We start from the raw sequence: 9,911 nt of genomic DNA on the forward strand, positions 1-9,911 counted from the left end.
CCTTATGTTATTTTATTTTTTGCATAAATACTTGTGGTTTTTTGTTGAAATACTAATTTGCTTCTATGTGTATACAAACTCGATTACTGTAGAATTGGTAATGTTTTCAGCATATCTAGAACACCCATTGAATTTGTTCAAGAGGTAATTAATGACAACTGGTGAGTGTGGCTGAGTAGCACCCCAACTTTCCTGTCAAAGACTTCCTTTGTCTTCAAGGTCACAATGAGTACAGATGTACAGTACTGTTATAACCTACACGAAGATTGAAATCTTTTATTCATTTTTTACAGAAGTGTATGAGTTGTTTATTGGATTCTTGGTTATGGATGTAAAACAAAAGTTTTGTAAATGTCTGGTAAAGGGTGACATAGCAAATGGTTCATGGCAAGACTGTAGATAGACACACTCTGTGTACTTGTAGGGGCACGATTATTTGCACTCATCGACTTGTGTCGAATGCACATCGTGGGCCCCTGTTCAGTGGGAGGGAAATTTTTTGAGGAAGAAGAAAGGTTAATTCTTCTCTGGTGTCATCCTTGGTAACACCCTAGATGAGACTGTATAGGTCCTAGCTCTTGTCATTGAGTTTGCATGTTGCTTTTAAGTATATGCTCACTGGCTTGGTCCCCTGTGAATATGCTTTAGCAGCAGGGAGAACTTGGATCTGTATTGGCATTAGAATTTCCCAGTGATTACTGCACACCATCTTGTGCAGACCACCTATGACGAGTTTGATATAAGGACGTCTTGGTATTCCTTGGGTATTGCTGGTAGGTCCTCAATGTAATTCTTTTTTGTTTTGGGCACTAGTGCCCACAGTGCTAGTAATATCAGTGATGACCTAGTGCCATTGGCAACCCAAGGGAATAGCCATAGTGCACTATAGCCTAGGAAGGTTCCCCCCTGTGGTAGTGCTGGTAATAAAGCTTGTAAAAGACCATATAACAAGTATCAGTGGCCTTGTGCCCATGACCCCTTTGGTCCTGTTATACCTATTCTTGTTCAAATGATTCCAGCTCCTGTGTCTAAGTTACATGTGTCAGTTAATGTGCCTACCTTTTACCCTGTGATAGTGAGTGACACTTAGTTTTGTGGTTTCTCTCCTTTGGGGAGCATCGGGGTTGGTGGTTGCTTACATCTAGACCTCTCTACTCGCAAAATCTTTGGGGAAAGTTGGTAAGAGGAAGATGTAAGGTTGCTCCTCTTTCTCTTCCCACTCTTTGTCCCCCTCCTCTGATCCTGAAGTCCAAAAGGGCTAGTCTTGAGAAGAGATCCCTTAAAATTCATGACACCACCTCTCTTTTATAAGAGAAGTGGACTGCCTCTGTGTTGTCCCAGTGCCAAATCTTGAGGGAGTGTTGGCTGGCTTGAATAACCCAGTAATCAGGCTAATGGGAGATGTATGGCCCTGTGCATGTCGGTGCAGTCTTTTCAATTGGACAAGTGTTAGAAGTTTGTGTGCTCTCCTTCACACTTCTTACCTGGACCGGGGGGGGGGGGGGGGGGCGTTGCTTCCTTCTCTGACTGAGATACCTAGGAATCCCAAATTGAGATGATGACATCTCTTGAGAGTGCCATTGCTCGTAGCTAGTGACCCCAGACTTACTCTCCACTTCTGTCAACATAGGTCCTGGTTTTATTGGTGCCAGAGATATTTCTCCAGCTGACCTTCCTCGTCAGTTGTCAGCTCCTCCTGATTACTTTGGTCTATATCTTTTGGACAGAACACATATTCATGGAGAGGGAATTAATATCTGGAGCAGCCGGCTGAACCTTCATCCCCTGCATGTGAAGGATGAAGGTACTCAAGATTCTCTAACCCCAAAGGCTCTTGACTGTGGCCTGGTACTAACAAGCTGACAACATGAAGTCATAGAGTTCCTTTGTGGAGGTTCTTGCAGTTGTGTGTTCAACATACCAGGTGTGGTGACCATGGCACCTACTTCAGGTAAAACATCGAAACATCATTAGAGTTAACATAGTTGGTTCTTGCTATTTTGGTCCTGGATTGAGTTGTAGGTCTGATCTGTTGAACTGAGAACTTTCTTGTTTTCTGTTGGTCCAACAAGGTTCTACATGCCGGTCTTCCGTGTCATCACCTCTCGAGGTTGATCCGTGAGTGCACTTTTGGTGGTAGAATATTATTAGAGAGATTCTTATCAGAGGATACGTTCTTCTTAGTTTCTGAGTAAGCAGCCACTGAGTCTTCGGCCATGGCCTTCCTTCAAACAGTGTCATGGCTTGACTAGTGGCAAGGCGCAGTGACATACTCCACAAAGACAACATAATCAACTCCTGATTCTTTGGAGAAGTACAAGAGATTTGTGGTGTCTCATGGAAGGCCAGTTACTTTTCTGGCACACCAGTCAACAAACCATTAGGGCAACTGGCATCTGAAGAGGTGCCCAGTTCTCAAAACAGGTCTAGAAGTAGCATAGATGCTACAGAAATTATCATTGCAGGAGAATACTTTAGGGTTGTTGTGGCCTGATTGGTAACGTCTCTGCCTGGTGTTTACCAGGCTGGGGTTCGAGTGCCGCTCAGTCTCATTTGTGCCATTAGTGTCTGCAACCTTACCATCCTTGTGAGCTAAGGTTGGGGGGTTTGGGGGAGCCTATAGGTCTATCTGTTGAGTCCTCAGCATCCATTGCCTGGCCCTCCCTGATACTAGCTTGGGTGGAGAGGGGGTTTGGGCGCTGATCATATGATATATGGTCAGTCTCTAGGGCATTGTCCTGATTGATAGGGCAATGTCACTGTCCCTTGCCTCTGCCATTCATGAGCGGCCTTTAAACCTTTAAACCTGCCTAAGAGTCATGTGTCAGTGGTGGTGAATAAGTTGGTCTACTTTTCAGTCTTTTTAGGGCTCTGGCTCTTTCTGGGGATCTATGGCCATCCTTGTAGGATCAGGGGAAAAAGATTGCCTCGACCTTCTCTAAACCCTAATCAGGTTCACCTGCATCTTCTCAGAAAGTCTCTCTGCCTGCACAGACCTTCCTGAGGCTCCCAAGCTAGCCAGTTCTGGAGAGGAGGGTTAGGAGGATGCTGATGTTGGCAACCCCCTCGCTTGCTACCGAAAATAGGGGAATGATGTATTGGGGTCCATATAGGAGAGAAAGCATCTTGTATATAGTCTGAATAAAAGCCAGAATCACTGGCTCTTCTGATTCTTATCTTCCCCTTCATTTGGGGATGAAGCAGTGGTACTGCCTATAACAGCCTGAATAGTACACTACACTTCTAAGAGCTATTCTTAGACTTTATCTAATTAGTAGTTCTCCATTTCTGCCTTAACAGGGTCCCTACTTTAAGGGATGAATTTTTTTTTTTTTTTTTTTACATCTAGGAACAAATATCTCATTACTAAAGTAATTGATATTTTCTTTGTTATGCAGAAGTCTCTTTTAAAAGTTGAACCTCCCACCTCAATCACCCTTCATAGTTCTGACCTGAAGATCAAAAGTGAAGTCTTTGACAGGAAAGGTGGGGGCCAGCCACATGCCAGTGCTCCTCACCTCTTATTAACAACTTTGGTACTAAATTCAACAGTCGTTCCAGCTAATTTGAAGACTTAATATGTTTTATAAAGGACCAGGGTTTGTATACCTTGGGATAATACATTAAAAATTCTATTTTTGCAATTCAAAATAAACTTACTTGGCATGTTTGTTCTTCCACACAAATCCCAAGAAACTTCAATGACAATAGAAACCAGTTTAGCCAGTAGATAAAATTTATGCACATTGGCACTGGCAGCGTCTTCAATAGTAAATTGGTAGAGAACAATACTTAATTGAAAGTTGGACAATAGTTTTCCTGTAGCTAACAAAAAATTAAAAACGGAAATGTTTCTTATATTTAAAATTGGTTTGATTTATGTAAATGCTTACTCATCTCATATAATTCCAGAATAAACAGTGATCACCACATTTCTCATGACCAAGATGGTTTCCATGATCAGCTGTAAAATGCTAATCTATCCTTTATTTATTTAAATCTTGTCTTGTGTCAGAAAATATGCATATCTACTGCATAGGATTGAAACTCCATAGGTTGGTCGAAGGAGGGGAATCTGTCACCATGAACCTTAAGTTATGATTTTCTCTCTTTCTACGATTATCAAAATTTCTGAATATTAATACCTGCTCGAGATTTGTCAATATTGATGAACCCTTTTCTTTATTCCTTCATCTGCCTCATCCAGGTGACATGCTATACTTTGCCTCTTCTGTGTATTTGAATGGGCAAGCTGACCTGTGGGAAGCCCTTTTTGGAGGTTCTTTAGACAGGCGAACAAATAGCAAGGAATATTTTCCGTTAGTTTGCATGGAATGGGAAACTGTAAATGGAACTGACAGGATTAGTGGTTTTGGGTGGCTAAGAGATCATAAATCTTATTAGATGATCTTGTTTTATTGTGGCAAAGCAGTAAAGGAATTTGAAAAGACCATTCTCAAAACTTAGATGAGCATGTACAAGAACACTGCCAAGCCTGTGTTCTCGAGGATACACTAAGTTATTATTGGGCTTTGACAATAGATTTTTAGTCTCCAAGAACCATTTTTAGTCAGTTTTTCATTGCCAAATGTTCCTGCATGAATTTAATATTTTTGCAAGTGAAAGAAATGTGTTGAAATTGAACTATTGGAACTTTGAATCCTCTCCGATTGTTAGCTCTGATGTCTGATGAGATGTCCATTTAGCATTGGTAGAAGGGATGTCGGACTAATCTTATCTAACCTGGGCTTACCTTGACAATGCACTTGGATTGTTCTAGCTCTTGATTCTGAAGATTTCACATATTTTTAGGGATGTAGATGATAATACAATTATTATTAAAAAAATTTTCTATGGCTATGAGCAGCAATGACTTCGCCAAAGACCTGAATTAATTTATGCTTGGGAGGGATAGCATAAGTTTCTGATTTCATGGCTGGCTGGCTTAGTTGGAAAATGCTGTCAGGGGTTGCAGGGATCTCCTTAATTGCTAGTAAAGGCAACTACCTACTTACATTACATATGTTGACACTTGACTGGGTACTCGTGAGGTAAAAGAATGTGGAAGACCACCTTGACCTAACCCTTTTCTTTGGAGATTCCTGTCCAAGAAGTTTACTTGTTGTGTGTATTCTTTAATCCAAGGAAACAAGAAGTGTCACAGCGAGATGTCTTGGAAGGCAATCGGTTGTTCTAATCACAGCAGTAAGGTTAATGACAAAGGTTGCAACTGAATTTGGCATCTAATATTTAACTTGCAGGGAAAATAAAATTGGTAAGAATGTCAACTGCGTTAGGAGCAAGCGTTTGAAAATACTTGGTCGGTGATAGATTGATTTGTCAGTTTTCTGGTATCCTGAGATTGGTTGTCGTCACCAATATAGTTTGTTATAAATAGTGTAAAAGGAAATTTAATTTAAAACCATTAAAGAACAGCTTTCAGAAGACTTGCTTCTGAAATAAATCTATAAATGCTGCTAGTATAGTACAACATATCTTGCCCAAGAATCTTGGTTAGGATGAACCTGCCATCTTTACCTAGAGCCTTAAACACCTGTTTCTTAGTTGGGTACCGAAACAAGTTATCGCAATATGGTTTTTGTCAGGCATTTATGAAAAACTAGTATTCCAACAGTGTTATGCCAAGCCAAAGACAATACAGAGCAGTCTTCCACTTTCAATTCATGTTATACCTCCAAGGAGATTTAACATTCATCATTTCTCTGCTCATGTTTCAATCATTTATGCATATTCACCAGACCAAGCTAAGGCATAATACTTGATTAATAATTTTTATATGCTTTTACATCCAGAAGCTTGTTAAGTATAATATGAACTCATAAATATTTATTTGGTAGGGGAAACCCTGATGGATTTGTTGGAAATCCTATCCCAGAAGTCTACTCACCCTTTGGCATCAGTTGGGTGACCCTTGAGGGAGTTCCATTGACAACTGTTACACTTCCTTAACAGTTCCTATTTATCAGGAGAAAAAAAATACCCACCATTTAATCCATACCAAATTAAATTTGGAGGTTAGGACTAGGACAAAATTTGACGAACTTCACTACATCAGGATGGTCCTTTTACTAGAACTAAAAAGTTATCTGGAAAAAAAGTTTCACTCTGGGACACACAAACTGGAATTACTTGTAAAGAACTTCACAAACCTTTATTAGTGATGAAAAATTTATCGTTTAAAGAAAAGCCTGACTAATAAGGGTAGGCAGATGTGTTGGCGTTTACTCAACTAGCAGAACCACCAAAAGATCCTTTCATATGGAGGACCTACAATTGCTAACTCCATAATACCTTACCCAACTGTAGGGTTTTCAACTATTTCTCTTTTTATTGTCATTGAAGAGTTAAGGATTTGCATAAGTGCTCAATTAGGCAAAGTAATAGTTAACAGTCTTTGAAACAAATTATAGTCTTTGAAACATTAGTCACTTTTTGACACCTATACTTATTTTTTAAGTATCAACCTGCAAATATTAGGGTTTAATTGTTGAACATTTTCTGAATATAATGTTTAAAATTGACATCCATAATTTTTTAGTGAATTACTCAATATTAAAGTATTGTATCAATGAATTCAGTAGTGGGGGGTTCATTGTTAAATTTCATTTACTACTCTAGCTAAAAAAAAAAATGTGTACCATTAACATTGGGGGAAAGAAAATGTGTACCATTAAGGGGGGGGGGGGGGCAGAATTTAGTATAAATCAAGGCACCTTTCACTTTACTTAGTTTAATCCTTTAAGTAAACCCCTGTGTGTATTTTATAAGCAGCATTAAAGTTACCTTGGTGATGAGTTGTTGAAGTAATACTTAGTACTGCTCCATGTATTACCAATACAGTAGTTACTTTAGTTTACAATAACGTGCCATAGTTGGATTGTGGGCCAGGAATCTCTTGATTTCCTGAGGTAACATTAGACAGGGTAAATATGCCAAACATAAAACAGCTGCCATTGATTGTGCCATCCTAAGTTTTTGGATTCAAAGTGTTTTGATTTTCAGCTGCCCTGAGAATCCTTGAATCTTATGCTAAACTGTCAAAGTTCGTACAGTATTTGGTTAATTTTCAGCAAACTTTGTTTTCCAGGTATTCAGCAACCTTTACCTTCGCTAGTTGAATTATTATGTTTTTCCTTTTGCAATTATATTAAATTTCCTCTGAATAAGTATCGTGAGAAAGTTTTACATTTTATAAACCTTCTTATGAAAGCTTTCAAACACATTCAGGTGGTAATGTGATTCATCTAGTTTAATCTTGATATCCTCACCATTTTGAATATAGTTATTTAATATTCATCTCAAACTCTTGCTCAATTTCATATAATCCTACTGATTTCTGAGTTGTATGATATCTCAGAAATGACCACTCTAAAATATGGTATGGGTGTATTTTTTGTTGTACATTTCATTATATTTCTTGTGTGCTATAATGACTTAGTTAAATTAGGTTGTCCATTTAAAAAAAAAGTGAATCTTCATCCACCCCCACAATTTTTAATGGGAGGACCTCGTGCAATCTAGAAAAAAAATTGTCTTGATCCAGTTATGGGGATTAAAATGATAGGATATATCTATGATTACATTGCTAGGATATACAGTATCCATGTTTACATTGCTTAAGGAGAGAAGGTACTAATATTTTAAGAGTGAAAATTGTGCTTTGATACATAAGCAGCAGCTATCCAAAGAATATACTGTACAGTATAACCATTCTTAATAACCAATAGATGATATTTTAATTATTTAGAAAGTAAAATGTTTTATCTTGCTGTTTATTCCTTTATGTTTACATTACCCTTGTGGGTTGATGATAATCAGATTGTAATATGCAGATACAGATTTCTTGTTGGCTCTAGTTCGGTTTTGAATTTTAAGTACAGGGTAACACAGAAATAACGGTCATCACCAAAAAACCAATAATTTCCAAAATTTTTATTTAGATAGACACAAAACTTTAGCTACATTAGGTCAAGCCTGTGTTGCAGACATCTCCAAAATTTCAGGCTCTCCAAAATGTGCTCCCCGCACAAAAAACGGTCATCACCAAAAAACGAATAACTTCCAAAATTTTATTTAGATCGACACAAAACTTTAGCTACATTAGGTCAAGGCTGTGTAGCAGAAATCTCAAAAGTTTCAAGTCTGTACAACAAAAAATAGTTTCACTAGCTCCCTAGCGCTGCAGGCACAGTTGGAACCGGCGGGCAAAGTTCTCGATGACCCTCCCGCATTCCTCCCTTGGGATCATTCTTATTGCTGCCTTCAGGTCAGGGATAGTCTGGGGGTTCTTTTCCATGTACCCTGTCCTTAAGGTATCCCCAGATATAAAAATCTGGGGGGGGGGGGGGGTTTCCCAGGTCCAGTGAATGCGATGACCACTCTGGGTCACACCTGCGGCTGAACAGTCGGTCAGGGAAATGCTGCTGTAGCCATGCCAATGATTCGTTTGAAGTGGTGGTTGGGGGGGTTCATCCTGCTGGAACCACTGGAGGACCCTGACAACGACTCCGTCGACCAAGTGCTGTCCAGAAATTGCCAAGCACCTGGACATATAGCTCGGTGTTGATTGTCACAGACCGCTCATTGTCGTCCCCGAACCTGAATGGTCCAATGATGCCATGTTTGGAGATGGTGACCCAGGCAGTGCACTTCACCGAGTGTAATGGCAATTGCAGACAGTGCTCAGGGGGTGTGCTACCCTAGAAGATATTGTTCTTTGAGTTCACGTGACCTGACAAAAGAAAATGTGCCTCGTCCGAATACCAGACACTGTCAAGGAAGTCTGGCACAGCGTCAATCCTGTCGCAAACCCACTGGCTTATGATTACTTGCTTCCTCACGTCGTCGGGTGTAAGCTAGATACAGCATGGACTTCCTATTGATTCCAAGCTCCTGACTTGCCGTGACTGCAGCAATGCTGTGTGGTGTCCTCGATGATTTCGGTCGTCCAGAGTGTGATTGTCTGTTAGTGTCTTTACAATTGAGGTTATGCACAGTCCTGTGGGTTCTGAACTTGTTGACCCATCTGTAGATCAGTGAGTGGACAGGAAATTCTTGACATCTGAACCGTTTCTTTGAATTGCAACCGAGCTGCGTGCATAGACTTCAACCGAAAATATGCCTCGACCATAAATGTCTTTTCCTCGGTAGTCCATGGCATCTCGAAGGTCGAATTTGGTAGACTCTTAGAACATTCATTTTTCTTGATAAATCTGAAAAATAAAAGAATTGATTATTTATTTCAAAAGTTATTGAAGTTTAGGTGATAACGTTTTTTTGGGGGTCACCCTGTATTTCATCAATTTGAATCTGTAATACAGTATTCTTAAATTGAATTTTACTACTTTGGAGTTAGTACCTACGTAACATTTCATTGTTAAATTTTCAGGCGAGGTCCATATTACAAAGAAATTTCATAAAAATGGATTGAAACCTTGATGCCTCTGATGGCCGTGTTTGATAAATGTAAGATGACTATAAAAGATTAAAGAAAAGGATATTTGTATTTCTATAAATTTTGTATTTGCTTTGAATCAGCCTAGAATTTTGACAATTCCGAGTTGACTAAATTTGATTATTTTGATGGCAAACTTTTTCACTACACTAAAACTAATTTAAACTTTTATAGAAAGTACAAATACCAATTAACCAATGGTAGAATTATAATTATATGAGTCAGTATTAGCCATGGTTAGCATTAGTAGAGTAGTTTGCAGGACAGACTTTCTTTACACCATTTTTAGACTGCTTCATGCCCTCCGGGGAAGAGTTACAAACATTGATTATACTCTCAGACAAAATTTCGTAAAAATTACACCATTCATGAGATTATTCCATGACAGACAGTACCTGCGCAAATCTATGAAATGTCAGTCTTGGATTATTCAATA

General features: G+C 39.1%; 1 long non-coding RNA gene across 1 annotated transcript in view; it reads right to left on the reverse strand.

Moving 5' to 3' along the window:
- LOC137646014 (uncharacterized) overlaps positions 1–8,683 on the reverse strand; it is a 9,202-nt gene extending 519 nt beyond the window's left edge. Inside the window, exons 1-2 of the long non-coding RNA XR_011045376.1 lie at positions 2,799–8,683; positions 1–2,472 (exon numbers count right to left, since the gene is read on the reverse strand). The exon at positions 1–2,472 is cut by the window's left edge and continues 519 nt beyond it. This is a non-coding gene — a long non-coding RNA (uncharacterized lncRNA). The remainder of the gene's footprint in view (positions 2,473–2,798) is intronic.
- Between the last annotated feature and the right edge of the window lie 1,228 nt (positions 8,684–9,911).

Source organism: Palaemon carinicauda, chromosome 8 (genome assembly GCF_036898095.1).
Source record: "Palaemon carinicauda isolate YSFRI2023 chromosome 8, ASM3689809v2, whole genome shotgun sequence".
In the NCBI taxonomy this organism is placed as follows: domain Eukaryota; kingdom Metazoa; phylum Arthropoda; class Malacostraca; order Decapoda; family Palaemonidae; genus Palaemon; species Palaemon carinicauda.